At 35.7% G+C, this 17,264-nt stretch overlaps 1 protein-coding gene across 2 annotated transcripts in view; it reads left to right on the forward strand.

The window, feature by feature from the left end:
- Galnt13 (polypeptide N-acetylgalactosaminyltransferase 13) overlaps nt 1-17,264 on the forward strand; it is a 509,399-nt gene that overhangs the window by 130,670 nt on the left and 361,465 nt on the right. The gene's annotated exons all lie outside the window — the stretch shown is intronic.

Raw genomic sequence — 17,264 nt, forward strand, 5'->3', positions numbered from 1 at the left:
GTGAAGAAAAATCTGCCGTTATTCTGATGGGTTTTCCTTTAAAAGTGATCTGTTTCTTTTCTTTCGTGGCTTTTAGTGTACTATTCCTAGGCTGAATTTCTGGAATCTTGATTATTATGTGTCTGGGTGTGGTTTTCATTGGATTGATACTCTTTGGAGTTCTATATGCTTTGGTTACAGGAATGTCAGATTGTTGCCCCCTATTTGGGAAGTTTTCTGCTATTACTTCTTTTTTTTTTTTCAATGCTATTACTTCTGCCCATATTCTTTTTATATCACTTGTATTGACTCTTTCCTTCTCATTGATGCCTATTAATCTCACATTGTTCATCTTTGCATCGTCTTACAGGTATTGAATTATTTTTTCCTGCATCCTAGTTGTTTTTAAGAGATCTCTTCTTACTTTTTCACTAGCCACAATGGTGTCTTTCAGGTCAGAAAATCTATTTTCACTTTCACGCAAACGGTTTTGCCAGCTTGTGATTGAAGTTTTAATTTCCTGTATATCACTTTGAACCTGTTTCATAGATTCTATTTCTTTCCTAAATTGTTTATTCACGGGTTCCATCATTTTTATATTCTCCTCTTTTTTTATCAGTGTATTCTTTAGAAGCACTCAGTACTTCTTTGATTATAGTTACCACTACTTTTTTTAGTTCCGAAATTATTTCTGATCTGATTTCTTCTATACCTTTCTGGAGCTGATTCTTTACTGTCAATACTATTATTGCAGAGGTATCTGGTGTGTGATTTCCAGTTTTCTCAGTGCTAGTGTCTTCTGCATTTGTACTGGGTGGACTCGAGGCCTGAGACTGCATTTTGTTCCTTCTCTTTTTCATATTGTATACCACTGTCTTCTGACCTTTGGTGTAGAGCTTAGACAGAGTTATTACCTTAGCACCAGGTCCAGATCTACCAAGTTCAGATTCCTCCAGGTGGATGTTGCTTGGATCTGGCTGCTGTGCTCCACTTCTTTCTGCTGCAGCCGTTAGAGTTGAACCCTTTGTGTCTCTCTGGGAAGATGTTCTGCTTCTGAATCAGCTTGGTGGGTCTTTCCTCTAGCCTCTTTGCAGGGAGTTCTGCTGAAGGGTTCCGTGCTGAGCCTGCGCTCTGAGTCTATTCAGGATCCGGAGGACCCCAAGTCGTCTCACTCACTTGCCAGGCCTGCACTCTGGGTCTATTCAGGATCCTGCGGCCTGGGTTGTCTCCCTCACTCGGACCTGTGCTCTGGGTCTGTGCAGGATCCGGCGCCCCGGGTTGTCTAACTCACTCGCCAGTCCTGCGCTCTGGGTTTATAATATTTTTGTTTTCCTTACTTTTTAAATGAGGATTTAATTTTATTGATTGTTTTCAAAAATGAAGACAGATTGGACATATGGAAAAGAAGTTAAGTTATCTCAGAACATGAGAATCAGTGATGCTGTGCAGATTTGTAGTGTTCTGTTATTATTTGTGTCTAGTTATGCACCTGAGGCCTCCTGCAGTTTTAAGCTCTGTGGAGGTGGCTCAATCTAGAGTGTGCAATTGAATCTTGGTCCACTGCTGGGATTAAGGGTGTGCATGCTACACCCACCCTAGGGTGGGTTGTCTGCATCTATCATACAGGATAGAAAGAAGCCTCTCTGTGTCTCTGTCTCTCTCTGTCTCTGTCTCTGTCTCTGTCTCTGTCTCTCTCTCTGTGTCTTTCTATCTCTGTCTCTCTCTCTCTGTCTCTCTCTCTCTCTCTCTCTCTCTCTCTCTCTCTCTCTCTCTCTCTCTCTCTCTCTCTCTCTCTCTCTCTCTTTCCCCCCCTTGGTTGTTACTATTGTTGTCTTCTGCTGACATGAATTGAGCCCCTCTGCCAGATGCCAGCCTGTCTAGGAGCCAGCTGAGTATGGACTGAAACCTTTATAACCAGTATGCTAAATAAACCTTTTCTCCCCTAACTTTGGGCTTTAGGTATTTTGTTTCAGCAATGAGAAAAGCAACTAAGACAATACAGAAGCATTTTATGTTTCAAAAAGGAGAAAAAAATTAGCAAGGTTGTGCATACTATATTTAGCTTTTCATAAATTTGAATTACATTTGTTTCTCAAAAGATTAGGTGTAAAGGACAATTTAGCTTTTTAAAAATAGGTCTACTGCATCATATTTGATATCAAGAGGGTAAACATTTGGACACATAAATTAATTTTCAGTATGAATTTTTTGAGTTTAAAAATATGTTGCATCTTAACATGATACGTTTGTATTACTTTTCCAGGGATCTAATGTCTTCTGCTGGAGTTTTTCAACTTTAGCACTCATAAATCAATCTTGGGCTTTTCTCAAATTGATTGTACTTTCATGAGTGTATGATTTTTGTATCACATTCTATTTTACACTTACCTAACTAAGCCTGTACTGTTAATGTGTCTGTTAAATGTTTTTCCTGTCAGTAAGTAGTCAAAAAGGATTTATTCCTCTAAAATATTAGTATGCTAATTTTACTGGTAGTCTTCAAATGTATTTGTTCATGTGTACCCTAAAATAGTTGAGAAAAATGATGTAAATTCAATTAATTTTAGCAAGGTTGTCACTATACATTAAATCCAGTTTTTTTTTTTTCCTGTCATTCCTTAATATCCTCAGAATGAAGACAAATGGTGACTTTTTCTCAGACCTCAATACTAGAATAGGCTATCAGTGAAATAGTATGACTTCCATGGAATAAAAATGTGAAGTTTACAATTATTTGTATTTCTCTCTCTTTTTTTTTTCCAAAACAAAACAAACCCCTATTCTAAATCCTGGCTTTCATATTTGTGCATTGTTGCAAAGCCTTTTTGTAGAAAAGATTTCAGTTTATATGATAACTTTTATATTTCTGTAAATTGCCTGATAATGTTTTTTAAAGGAAGTAGATAATAATCATATAATTCTAACAAATACAGTGTGAAATGTATTACTATAATGATGGAAATGTACTAAGTAGAAGTGGACGCAGGATATGTCCCATACAGTATAATTCTCTATAATTTCCTTCCATTTCTAACTGATTTTTTAAAAAGTAACCAAGACCTTAATCTTTTTTGTTTTGCATTAATATTTTTGTTTTATCTTTAGTAGGTATCAAAGAAAGCCTATTTCATGCTTTAATTTAATTTTTTATAGAATATTTTTATTTCTGTAGGTTATATTGCATTTTATTTCTTTTTTTGACATCAGTTACTTTATTTTAAAGAAAAAAAATAAAAACAATGGTACAAAATCTCAAAACAAGTTTTTGGAGAGTAACAATGGTTAGTACATTGTGTATTGTTACTGCCAAAGTAGTTTCTCATATTACAAGATATAGGCAAGAAATAATAAATTCATGCTTTAATTTTAAAAGACTGAGACATTATTTTTTTGTGAATTACTCCTATTATAACCCTTTTTGTCATATAGATAGATAGATAGATAGATAGATAGATAGATAGATAGATAGATGATAGATAGATACACATTTAGTAGTGTACCAGGAGCCAAAGTCAGAACCTTGTGCTCGTCAGGCAGGCACTTGTGCTGTGGAGCTATAACCCCAACATCATATATGTGTGTATATATATAATTTGTACAGGTTTTCTAGAAAAGTGTTCTATATATGGATAATCATTTCTAGATATAATTAAAAATTAATTTAACTGTGCTTGTTCTGAAATGTAGTATCAGTATAACTTGTGAAATCATTTCGTAGGTATCCGTCCTGTTCTTCAATACTAATTTGCAGTTGATGGCTCTATTTTTTTTAAGCTACTCTGGGATATAAATTGTTCCTGATTCTGATGCAATTAGATTCAGCCTCCACTGTAAAGGTAGTTTAAGGATCTGGTCTTAGGTTTGTTCTGCTCTCAGGAGGGCTATTCTTGGCTATACTTTTTACTAGTTCTTTATGGTAAACTTATAGTTGGTTCTGGGTTAAGCTTGATGAAGTCATGGAGCTGCCAGCCTCCTCACTTCCAAAATCTCCAAAGTTATTGACAGTGTCTTTGGCCTTAATCTTCCCTAAACTTATTTCAACCAAGTCCCTTTGAGAACTTTGAAGTTCTCTGTTTTAGGGTGGCCTGACTTGTCCCTGCGAAAAGTACCTGCACTTCACTGCTCTGTCTTGAGTAGTGGTCTGCTACTCCCAGAGTGAGGCTGCTGACTTATATGAAGGACATTGTCTTAGTTACTTTTCTCTCATTTCTGAGACAAATACCCAGCACCCCAAATTAAGGAAGGAAAGGTTCAGTTCACAGTTTATGGAGGTTTCAGTTCATACTAAGCTGGCTCCAAGGCAGGGCAGCCTGTGGCATAGGGCAGCAGTTCAAGGCAGCAGAAGGCAACAAAAAGGAACAAGGACACATGGAGGAGGAAGAGCAAGCCTCTTTTCTTGTCTTATATTGTAAGCTGGCTGCCCATCCCAGAGTGAGCATAGCACCAACACCGTCTCACCTGCTTCTTGCACCGGCTCAGGATGTTTACAGAGTGAAGATCCTGATGAGTCACTTATCTAAACTTCTGAACTTCTCAGGTTGCCACAATATATCAATCACTACAAGGTCTTCTGCATTTTTGTATGATAATAATACAGTATTAACTGCATACTTTGTATAGAAAACTTGTGTAATCTTATCTAATTTTATAACCTTTTAATTTTATAACCTTTTAAATTTAATTTTATAACCTTTTAAATTTCCTATTTGCATTACTGAGATGAAGGCAAAGGACATGTTTACTATGTATGTAAAAGACTATCAATTTAGAAAGTATAAAGTGCATTGTTCCCACAGTGAAATGCAAGCAGGACGAGGACAACTGCTGGTCAGCTGCGTTTTCAAGAGCGCTATCTGCCTCCTGACTCCAAATGGAGAGGGAGCCTGTTTTCACTGTTGTATGTACCTAGAGTGGAGCTTCTGTTTACATGCAACTGTGGAAAGTCAAGACTTTCAAAAATATATTGAAAAGCTGGAGAAAAATAGTGAATCAATATAGATAATGTATTAAACATTACAAAATATGCTAACTAAAAAGGATGAGTTATTACCAGTTATCCTTTTTATAGAAGCCACTTTTTCTTTTTTTTTTTTTTTTTTTTTTTGGTATTTTAGGGAACGGTCTACAGGGTGCTCAGGGTCTCACTATTAGATCAGACTTGTTGTGTTCTGCCTGTTAACAGCCTCCTGACTGGGACTACAGGCACACACCACCATGCCCAGACTCAATTGCCTTCTCAGCGCGCCCCCAGGGCAGGGCCGGCTCAGCAGTCCTGAGGAGTGAACCCCCAGTCCCTGAGCCTGCTTGCAGGTGCTTTAATCTGCTGAGCTATTTGACCGGCCCTCACTTTTTCCTTCATAAGACACAATACTGAATACCGATAATTTAAGGAAGGAGAGGCTTACGGTATTTTAGGTCACTGTTTGTAGAGATTGCCATACATGATCAGCTGTCTCCAAGGCAGGATGGCTTGACATAGAGGCATGGCCAAGGGGACCTGCTTATGGTCCCGCAGACAGGAAGCATTGTGTGTCAAGGGAGGATCCCAGAAGGGAGGTAAACCCTTCTGTATCACTTTCTCAGTGGTCACATCTCTTGCAATCCAGTGTCACTATTAACAGCAAGATAGCTACCACACCTCCATAAGCCAGAAAGTAGCTGTATATCTATCCTAATTTTGTATATGCATATATATATGTATATGTATATATATATATATATATATATTCACTACAAATGGTTCTTTATTTATATCCCCCTTTTTGTTTTGTCAGGGATGGGTGTTCCATTGCTGTTACAGAAATTGTATTTGTAGAAGTCTTTAAAGGACCTTTTCATACTTGATGCCAGTACACATATTGTAGGTACTTGAATTCAGCAAAGTAGCCTAATATAGTCCGATGGTCTGTAATAGTACTGGGTTATCAGCAGAACTGGCAAATGCCAGAAGTTACTGACTAGAGCCTTTTACAGCTCATTATATTAATATGGCATTACTTTTTATACCTCATGTGTATATCATAAATGCTATTATTAAACATATGACCTTGACAGTGGTTAAAAATCAGAACTGAAAGTTTTTGTCAAAATGTCATTTTTGGTATCTTGTATTAGAGTAGAGGATTATATTCTTTGAATACATACCTTCATCTATAATTTTATTCAGAATTTTTAATTTCTGTTAGAATGGCATACATAATTAAGCTGAGTTTTTCCTTGTTTTGAGGCAGCTTAAAATACTCATTGATGTATCAGACACTAAATAAGGACTTTTAGATAAACCAAATGGCCAGTGAGAGGCCCTAGCATTGATAGCTAAATGGATTATTTAGATTACAGGACTACTTTGAACTAATCAGATATTTAATTATACCTTAAGAGTTTATTATGAAAAGGTATATAAGCAGAAACCCCATCTGGCAAACGTGTTACTACATGCTAAGTATAGTGAATCTTGCTGCCAGTGGAAGAATTTCATGCTTCATGTCTGCAAAAACCGCTATAATTCTGTTGTGAATGGTTGTCCAAATGGTTTCCAGTTGGTGCATTTGACAGTCCTCGTTCCAGCTGCTCAGATCTGGGAGTCGTCCTGTGGAAAGTTAAAAATTCCCAGTCAAGTTATCTGTAGCATTTTTTGACAGATCTCTTCTATATTGATGTGAATTTCTATCTTTAATATTAATTTTGTTTTGAAATAAGAACTAATTAAAATGATTAAGAAAATCTGAGGCAAATATTTGATATTTGAATGAATTAGAAATCTCTGCCCATTTGTGAAGTTCTTTATCTACACTACATGCCAAATGCCTGTTTTAGCTATGGATCTTTTGGAGTTTCCAAGCAGCTGTCCACTTTGAAGTCCATGCACCATGTAGGCTGTATCCTCTTTAGCACTGAAAATGCCTTTCCAATTAACGTAATTAACTGAAAACCATCACTGATGGAATGGCGCTGACATAACCACATCCTTAGAAATATGCAGTTGTTTTTCCCTAGTGTCACAAGTGGCTTTAAGCGTACCTAAGAATGAATTTGGGGGCCAGTTAACAGCATCAGGACTAACAGAAATTTACAGCTGCAGAGACACATCGTTCATTCCATAATCAATAGGCTCAGTGGGGACTGAAGTAGGATCAGGTGAACAGCCGCCTGATACTCACCGAGAAAAATATATCAAGTGTACCCGTGAAGTAAGAGGCATGAAGCTGTGAGTGCAGGCAGCTGAAGGTGCTTCTCTGCTTTAAAGGGCTTTGTGTAGAGAGAAATGACTCAGATTTCTCTGCCATGCCCAAGAAAATAGCTGGAGTGTGGCCCAGTGCTTGTTCAGAAAATAAATGGAGAATGCACGGCACATCTACTTTGAAAGGACTAAGTAGAACAATTCCAAATATAAATTCAAGTACTTAAGCCTAAGGACTCAAAAGACCTCATGTACCATTAAATGGAAATAATAGAGAGCTACTTGTACTTCAATAGCATCTCAATCGTAGAAGGAATAAAATGACAAGAATAAAGAAAATGAGATGTGAAATAGGGAGTAAATGGCGAATATATCTTTTATATTATCTTTGTAAAATTATCTGAGAGAAGAAGATTCTTTGTTTCTTAGTTTCATGCTTGCTTTTAGTAATTTCTAGAGGTCAAAATATCAGTGATTGCAGATTGTTCACAGAAACTCGAAAGTAAGATTAATGTATATAGTACACACTAAAGCCCATACGTTTTTAAATTTTCAATAGTAGCTTAGTATAATGCAATAGTATTTCTTCAGTATTAATTTATTTAGTGTCTCTGTTGCACTATATTAAACTGTTACAAAAATGAGTAAGTACGAGTTGTCTGTTTGGTGAGGAGCCCAGGATATGGTGAGGTGAGAGTACAAAGAGGGAAAGTAGTTCAGACCGACAGCTTAGCAGACTTCTTGAAACCATTTCCATATTAAAGAAAAATAGGGTCTGGTGGGATACCTTGGCGGTCTTCCGCCTGCCTAGCAAGCACAAAGACTCAGGTTTAATCCCCGTAACACATGCTGTGCCTTTCCTGTGCTGTGACAGTCTCTGAGCTTGGGTGTGGTGGCACGTCTGTAATCCCAGCAGGGGGAGGTTGAGACAGGAGGATCACCATGAGTCTGAATTCCATGGTGAGAACCTATACCAAATAAATAAATACATCTAAAAAAAAGAAAGGAAAAATAAAAATAGTTAAATAAAAAATAGAGAGAAGTGTATAGTCTAGCATATGAGAGTCTCCAGGTTGAGTACTCAGTACTGAATAAATGAATGAAACCACTAGCATGGCCTAAAATATTCAACCATTTTGCAAGACAATTTCATTTGATCTTAAGGGAACTGCATATACTTTTCAGAATAGTTCATTTCCTCATTAAACAAATAAGAAAAAGGATGATAATCTGATAACGCTTATTGTATACATTCAATATGATATATATATATGCATATTTCAGTACATAATTGTATTACAATGCAAAATCCACGCCCATGGGCTGCTTGTTAAACAGAATAAAAGCAGTACTGACCACAACCACATGAAACAATAAGTGAACTACCCATTGTATTGTCATATTTGAGATCTTTTAGTATGGTGGCTGTGGTGGGTTGACAACTGGTGGCCAGCTAGTAATACCCAGCTGAACTGAACCAGTGTGGTGCAGGCTGTGGGAGGCCTACCTGAAGAATGTTGCCAGCAAAATTAAAAGGATAAATGAAGAAGAAGAAAACAAAGCTTTAGGGGGCTGTTGGTTCTCCTGGAGGAGATTGTCATGTGGGCTTTCCTAATATGAATGCAGCTATTCTGATCATCACAGGAGCTCAGGACTTTGTTGTCACTGAGGATGGTTGTGGTAGTTTTTGGAGAACTCTGGTTCTTTGTGCATTGCTTTCTGGCTCCAGTTCAGATCCCTCAGCCTGATGGCACATATCCTTCATCCCGCTGGTGCAGACTTTCTCGTTTCCACCACTAGCCTTTCTTAGCACAAATCCATGCAGCACGCCTGTGTGAGACATTGTTGAAGGCTCAAGGCCTTCAGCTGGATCCTTGGGAGCACCGTTAGGGCTTCTAGGTTGAATTCTTCCTGTCTTAGTGTGTGGACAGCTTTTCTGCACTCTCTTTTTATAAGACTCTTTGTATGACTGTTATAAAGTAACTTATAAATTATTTGTCGTATATTTTATTGTTGCCTTTGTAAACCCTGACTACAACAGTTGCCTTTACCTGTTTCCTACCAGTGGAGCATGGTATTGTTTAGAGTTTGGCATTTAATTTGCTCAAGATGTTGCATAAAGCCTTATTTTAGGGTTCTTACCTATAAAACACCTTTAAAATTCAAAACATACTCTCTATAGATAAATTATTATTGCTTCTTGGAGCCTCTTTTTACTGTTAAAACAGCATGAATGGTGCTGCTATTGAGCAGCCTGAAAGCCAGCTGGAAGAGGTCCTGCAAAACTAGGCCACTGGAAGTGTTTCCAGGTAGCAGTAGAGCTCCTTCCAGTAAGGTGAGCAAAAGTTGCAGGTCATAGAGGAGATATTCAGGTCACAGCTAGATCACTCCAAGGTGGCTTAAGGTGCTTAAAGTCTGGGTGTAAGCTGCACTGATTGAACACATCTTCTTATCGGTAGCAAGACACTCATTTTATATGACATGGATAAAAGTTATTTACCAGCAGTAATCCTTGTCTTAAAATTACCGCTTCAAATAAACTCTTTAGGAGTATTTGCTTGGAAAATGTTTCTCAGAAATTAAGTGTCATCCATTGAATTGGTTTATTTTGATATAATAATCACCTAGTCTCTCTATGTCTAGTTGTCTGGCCTCTCATGTAAATTATACAAAATTTAATGGGCAGGCTAACTTTCAGTATGGAAGTAAAATATTCACTTATCATATTATCTTGAATTTTAGCTGACATTTTAGCTGCTTATCTCTCTGTAGTTATCCTCCTTACTGGCATCTTCAGCATTTTTGTTTTCAGAGCTCACAATCTCATAGAATTGACTATACATAAATGACTAATTTTATTGGATTAATAGAAAAACTTAAGCTAATTTTATTATCAAAATAATATGTTCCTTTTTTCATTAACATATAATGTCTTTTGTTGATTGATTTTCTAATGCATATGTCTATTAGGTATTTTATCAAAGTACAGTTTAAAAACTTGGAAGTTTTAAATTTTCATTAGGGAAAATAAATGTAGAAGATGAATGTCTTTGTCAGTACTGTCTTGATTTGTAATTTTACAACAGAAGAAGTTTCAAAGTTGGGATTCCTGTTGCAAGTATATGGGACTTACTAAATCTGGCACATGTTGTATGCAGATAGCAAGTTTTACCTTGTACAACAGTAGTGGTTATGATTTCTTTGTGTTATCTCATTTTTTCAATGTTTTATTATCTCTGAATGTTTCAATGACATTATTGCTTCAAAAAGGTGAAATTGTTGAATCTTCTACTCAGTCATGCTATGTAAAATATTTGCATAGAGTAACATACTACTACATCACACAATTTTTAAATGTTTTCACATAACATTTTTTCATAAATTAATACACATTTTAGTTATGTTTGAAGGATTAAAAAGGATACAAAATCTTCACTGGAATGCCTAGGGGATATATGGATTGAAGAAAAGTTAAGAGCCCCTACATTAAAACATTTAATTTAGTATTTACTTTCAGTGCACTGAAATAACAGACTAGTGTTTTATGTTTCACCCCACACTCCAAATCATTTTTGATCTCAGTTTGCTTTTGTTATGCTTAATGCTATGGTTTCCTTACTGAAGAGAAAAGGAGAAAAAAATGAGTGTTAAAATAATTGATTAGAATGTTTTGGGTTTGCTTATGGTCTATACCTAGTTTATTATTTATTAAAATTAAAAAATAAATGAATAAAAAGATAGTTATAGAACAATTGAAATTTACAAAGTTTGGACTTTAGAACTTCAAGTAATGTGCAGATTGAAAACATACTGGAATTAAAATACTGAATAGAATGGATTTGATTTTGTTTTGTAAAGGATTTTCTGTTTTATTTAGTTTAAATGATAAACCTCCATGAGTTCAATATTGCCCTTTTGAAAGAGCATTAATCAGCTCCAGCAAGCCATGATGGAAAGTAAAATAATTTTTTATGCTTTCCAAACAGTGATAAAGCATGATTAAAATATAATATGTTCTTGTTAGCAATGTGTAGGCTAAGTAATGACTTGAAGTTTCTTTCAGTTCCCAAATAGGTCTCCTATTCTATGTAATGTTAGTGTACGTATAGGGAGAAAAAATGTTTATATTTATTCCTCCTATATCACTTTGATTGAAATGTTTTTATTTATTTATTTTTTTAATTTTTGGTGGAACCAGGGATTGAACTCAGGCCCTTGCACTTATCAGGGAAGCCCTTATTCCACTGAGCCATCTCCCCAGCCCAACTGAAATGTTTTTAGACCGACAACTTGGAATATAATTTGAAGTCTTCCAGTAGAATTTATGTTACATATCAGAAAATGTAAAATCAGAGCTGTGGGAAGTGCTTTTTTATTCCTGTCCTCAGATTTTTTTCCTGGCATTTTATATCAAGCACTCAATTCCTTGCTAATTTCTTCTCTGAAGATATAAAGTTGGCCTAATTACTGGTATGGAGAAAACAAATTACTATAACATCATGTAACTCAGTTCTGTCCGAAATTTTCTGATCAGGGAGATTATGGGGCCACAGAGCAATGTGACCGATGACATAAAGTGTGCCTAAGGAGAGTCACATGGAGAGAAAACATTCTCTCAGACTTTCGCAGACAGCAAATTAGTCAAGCAATGTCCGTGACTCATCCACATGGCTGACACTGACAAAGAATCCGCAAACTGTGGTACAGGGTTACAGGATAAATCCTGAAGGTACTTGACTAACCTTATCAGATACAAAAGTTACATTTCTTGTTATATAGGTCTTGCTCTTAACCATCCAGCAGAAACGTATAAAAATAAGGTATATAAACTAAAGCCATATTAATATGCTGAGCTGTAAAAGGCTCTAGTCAACAACTTCTGCGGACAACCCCTTACTATTGTGGACTACTGGATTGTGTTGGATTGTTTGGCTGAATTCATGCACCTCTAGTATTTAGATGTCAATGGAAAACCCATCTCTGAGAGGACTAAACAAAAAAAGGGGATACAAAGGAAGGATCAATTTGTTTCTGTATATACAGAATTGTTAGGATAGATATACAGCTACTTTCGCTTAATTCAATGAGAAGAAAGATTTCTACTATTAGTATTTGGACAGGATATTCTGTCTGCATCTTCCACTATATATAATCACTAAGAAGATAACAATGTATTAATATATACAATGTGTTAATTATTGAAACTCTCCTGTTAATCAGTTTTGAAACTCTCTCATTGCTATTTGTTTCTCAATAAAAAAATACATAGAAAAAAAAGGAAAAGAAAGTGTGTACAAGAGGCATGCCATCTTTTCAGCTGGCTTTGGGGTAGATTATAGTAATCTCAAACTCAGTTAAAAATTGTAAAAAGGGCTGGTGAGATGGTTCAGTAGAGTTCAATCCCCAGTTAAAAAAAAAAAAGTAAAAATGTCTTTCAACACTGAAGTAATTTTTAATGTTTCTCATTGCACAGATTCAGAAACTTGCATATACAAAGGAGCTTATCATCTCTTAAAGTATCCTCTCAAATGGTGTTTATCTTAGTTGTATCATAAAAAAGCCATTGCCCTTGCTACTGTTGATGAGTTTAAAAAAATCACAAGTGCAAGATGCTGTTGAAATACTACTCATAACTTATTGTTGACTTCAGATAATTTAGTAGTGGTACTATAGTTATAAATACCTCAGTGGTAGTGACTGTGAGAAGCACCAATAAACAGCACCCTTCTTCCCTTTATGTGTTCTATAAAATTGAAAAATATGAAAATGTGTTAGCAGGGGCCGGGGAGATGGCTCAGTGGAATAAGCACTTCCCTGACAAGTGCAAGGGCCTGAGTTCAATTCCCAGTTCTGAAAAAAAAAAAAAAAAAAGAAAGAAAGAAAGAAAGAAAGAAAGAAAGAAAGAAAGTGTGTTAGCAATTTCAAGTTAAATATCACTTTTACTAATGAAAAACTTTAATTGGAAGATATTATTTAGCATGAAAGCCATAATTTATGATTTTTTTGTTTTTGTTTTTGTTTTTGACTGGGTATCAATCTCAGGACCTTGAGCTTGTCAGGCAGGCTTTTGTGCCATTCAGTTGTATCTCTGGCTTGGCCATATGTTTTTGACTTGTCCAGCACAATACAGGTTTCTATTAATCAATCTTTTCAAATCCCTTATGTTTGTAGGATACTTGTATAATTTTTATAGTTTTTTTTTTCAAATTAATGCTAGATTTTTGTTTCTGTGCAGTTTTTGAGATGAGCTACTCTTTTCTTTCTTTTTTTTTTTTCAATTTTTTTTTAACATTTATTGTGTGTGTGTGTGTGTGTGTGTGTGTGTGTGTGTGTGTGTGTGGCCAGCTCAGCCCACCAGGGGGCGCGGCTGGCTGGCATGTGGTGCTGGAGGATCGAACCGCGGTTCCTGTGCTTTGCCAAGCTTGTTCCAAGTAGGTGCTTTAGACCACTGAGCCATCTCTCCAGCCCGAGCTACTCTTTTCAAAGCACTGTACTAGGTTTTATGGGAAAACAGAATCAGAATCTCTATTCTCCCTTGCTTTGTAAGGGAGAAGAAATAGGCATCGTAGTAAAAACCAAAACTTCCACAAAGCCTTTGTGATGATGCCAAGTATGAAAATGCTTAAAGGAGGGGCTATAGCCATAGACTAGAGGAGAAAAAAAAAATACCTTTCTGTTCAATATCAGATTCTATTTATTAAAGTAAAGGAACAAAGTTTGAGCTGCAAGTGGAGCTCAGTAGTACAGCATATTCTTAGTGAGGTTGTGACCCTAGGTTGAATCCTTATTAACAAAAAAGAAAAAGTAAATACAATTCCTAGTTTTGCATTCATCTTGGTGAGCCTAAGATAAAAGACAATACACATTCTTTGTTAAAATAATAAAATTATTGAACCATTTATCCAGATTTATTCTGAAATTTAAAATTTCTGTTGTGGTTCCATTATTATGTTTCTCAGACAATGCAATACCTTATTTAATGAACTCATAATTTCACTAAATCAACCTAATATAATACCTACTATATTATAAAAGTTCATTTGAAACAAGACCATTGCTAGAAAAACAGAAGTAGTTTAACAAAGCTATTTTAATTTTTATAGTAAGGTTTGACAGAAGAACAAAAGTTTGTTTGGATCAATTTGGAGAATTTATATAGTGCTTTCCTTTAATATAAGAGTCCCTCTGAAATGATGGGCACTTTCCTAAATTTGCACTTCACAGTACTACGGGCATTAACCTCATGTGATTATTGATTGGTTAGTATAGTTGAGGGATAGAATTTTCATCTATTTCAATTAAATTAAATGAACATAACCACATCTAGCTACTGGCTACTGATTTGTACAATACAGCTCTGCAGTATATTTCTGGAAATTATCTGTGGCCTAAGGTATATCCATTAGCATTTGTGCTGTTATGTTCTGTCTATGTTGCTAAATATGAGAGGATTTTCTTTCGAATGCAAACTAGTATTCCCGTGTTTTATCTATGATATCTTCATCCATCCATTCTTGATTGATTCTCATGTAATACAAATAGTGCTGCAAACAACATGGGGATGCAGGGATCTTTTTAAGCTGATTTAAGATATTTTGGCTAAATAATTGAAGTAGGATTGTTAATCATGTAGTATTTCTGTTTTTACATTTTTGAAAAACCTCCATTATATTTTCTACACTGATTATATTAACTTATATTCCTACCAACATTGTACAAAAATTCCTCTTACTCCTTCCCCATAGCACATATATTCCATTTCTTGATAGTAACCATTCTGACAGGTGATGAAATGATCCATTGTGATTTTAGTTCCATTTTTAGATGTTTAGCAACAACATTTTAAAAAATGTATTTGGTGCAGGGTTTTACTATGCAGCTTGGACTCATAGTAAACCTCGGACTCATAGTAATCCTCCTGTTTCAGCCTGCTTAGCACTGGGGTTACAAGCGTGAGCCACTACGCCCACCCAGACTCTGTGGCGGGCTCAACCCATACTATGGGTGGAGCTGGTGTGTCACATGGTCCAGGGGATCTAACAGTGGCCCCTATGCTTGCCAAAGTTTGCCTGTGCAGGTGCTTTATTCTGCTATCTCCACAATACCTGAACATATTTTTAATGCATATGATGGCTGTATGTATTTTTCCATTAGATACATTTTTTCAGTTCCTGTGGCAATTTTAATTGGGTTTTTATAATGTGTTTTTACTATTGAGTTATTTGAGCAATGTATTTAATGTGTAGTTTGCAAATGTTTCCTCCCAGTACATAGTTTGTCTCTGTACCTTATTAACTGGCAGAAACTTCTAGGTTGGATGTGATCTCATTTGTCAGTTTTTTGAGCTTTTGTTGCTGGTTCTTTGGTATAAAATACAAATTAAAGATCATTGCCCAAATAGTGCTGTATAATTTTTCCTCTATGATTTTGCCTAATAGTTTATTTTGTCCATTTGTTTAATTTCATGTCTACTAAAATCCTTAATTCATTTTTGAGGGTTTTTTCTTTTCTTTTCTTTTCTTTTTTTTTTTTTTTTTGTATTTACTGTGAGATGGATCCTCTTTTGTTCTCCTTATAGATGTTCTATTTTCTAACACAGTTCATCAAGTTGTCATTTTCCCAATGTCTATTTTTGGCATCTCTTTGAAAAATCAGGGTTAATAATATATTAGGGTTAACTTTGAATAATATAAGCTATATGAAAAAACACAATATTCAATGGTATAAATAAAACAGGACCCTATTCAAAATACCTTAGAACTATAATGATGGTGCATAAACTAATTTTATCCAGAAGAAAAGGGTCAAAAGTAAAAACAAAAGGTCTATCATAACTACAGCTAAAATAAATTTTAAGGAAATTACATTGCAACAAAATATCAAGTTTTGATATCAAAACATAGAGGAGGCAGAGCAAATGCGTAGAGTTGTTGGGGCAATCCAAGTCAGCTTGTTATAATCTTGAAACTGGATGCTGGTATCACAAATGTTCCATATAAGCTTCATGGTAATCCCAAAGTCAAAATTCCGTCAACATTGTACAAGAGCTATAAAACAAAAAGGAGAGGAGAACTAAAGTAGGATTGCTGGATCATGTAGTATTCCTTGTTTTACATTTCAAGATTTCATCTTGAAATCATAGCACTACAGAAATCAATAAAACCACAGGGAAAATAATAGGAAGTGACAAGAAAGAATTTAAAATTTTTAAATAGTAGTTAAATAATAGTACTTTCAAGCTTGGGTGTATGTCTGAGAGAAACAGTAGGAACACTAGACTTGAAAAACATTTTAAACCAAATAATATGTATGTAAAGTATTTTATCATTGGATGATTTCCTGTAATTTGTCCAATCTGATCCTTTCTTGTTCTGATGCACTACTCATTACACTATTATTATTCCTTTGGCCCGGTGAATGGAACTCAAGAGCTTGCACAGGCAGGAGCTTGTGCCAGTGAGCTATCGCCTCAGCCTTTGTGTTAAGTTTGATTGGAAATTGTTTTCTGTTTGTTTGTTTTTCTATATTTAGGGCAGAGTCTACACGGTGTTCGGGGTCTCACTACTAGATCGGATTCATAGTGATTCTCCTGTTTACAGACTGCCAGTTGCTGGGATTACAGGTGTGCGCCACTGTGCCCAGTCTCAGTAGCCATCTCAGTGCACCCCAGGGGCAGGGCCGGCATGGCATGCCAGGGATGGAACCCTATCCCCTGCATCTGCCTAAGCAGGTGCTTTATGGAAACTGTCTTCTATACCTGTGTCACAAGATTGGAGAACTTTTGTCATTTTTATTAGTTAAGTAATATTTTTGAAGTGCTGCTGATTGTGCTTGAATCAAGTGCCTGTCCATACTATATAAAAACTTACAGAGATAATATCCTAGAACTGGCAGTATTTCTAAATATGCTTTCTTTCCATGTTATCTTTTCACTTGTGCATCTGTTAGCCGTGAAGGTGTATTCTATTGACAGTGCATTGTAATATTATGAAACTTTCTTAATTTATTTAGTTTTTACTCCCCTACCTGGATTGTTATTTCGTATCCCATATCACTGATCCTTTTATGCAACCAACTCTGTTGTATGAAATTTCTTTCTTTCTTT

The sequence above is a fragment of the Octodon degus genome, unplaced genomic scaffold (assembly GCF_000260255.1).
Source record: "Octodon degus isolate 3935 unplaced genomic scaffold, OctDeg1.0 scaffold00030, whole genome shotgun sequence".
NCBI classification, from domain to species: Eukaryota; Metazoa; Chordata; class Mammalia; order Rodentia; family Octodontidae; genus Octodon; species Octodon degus.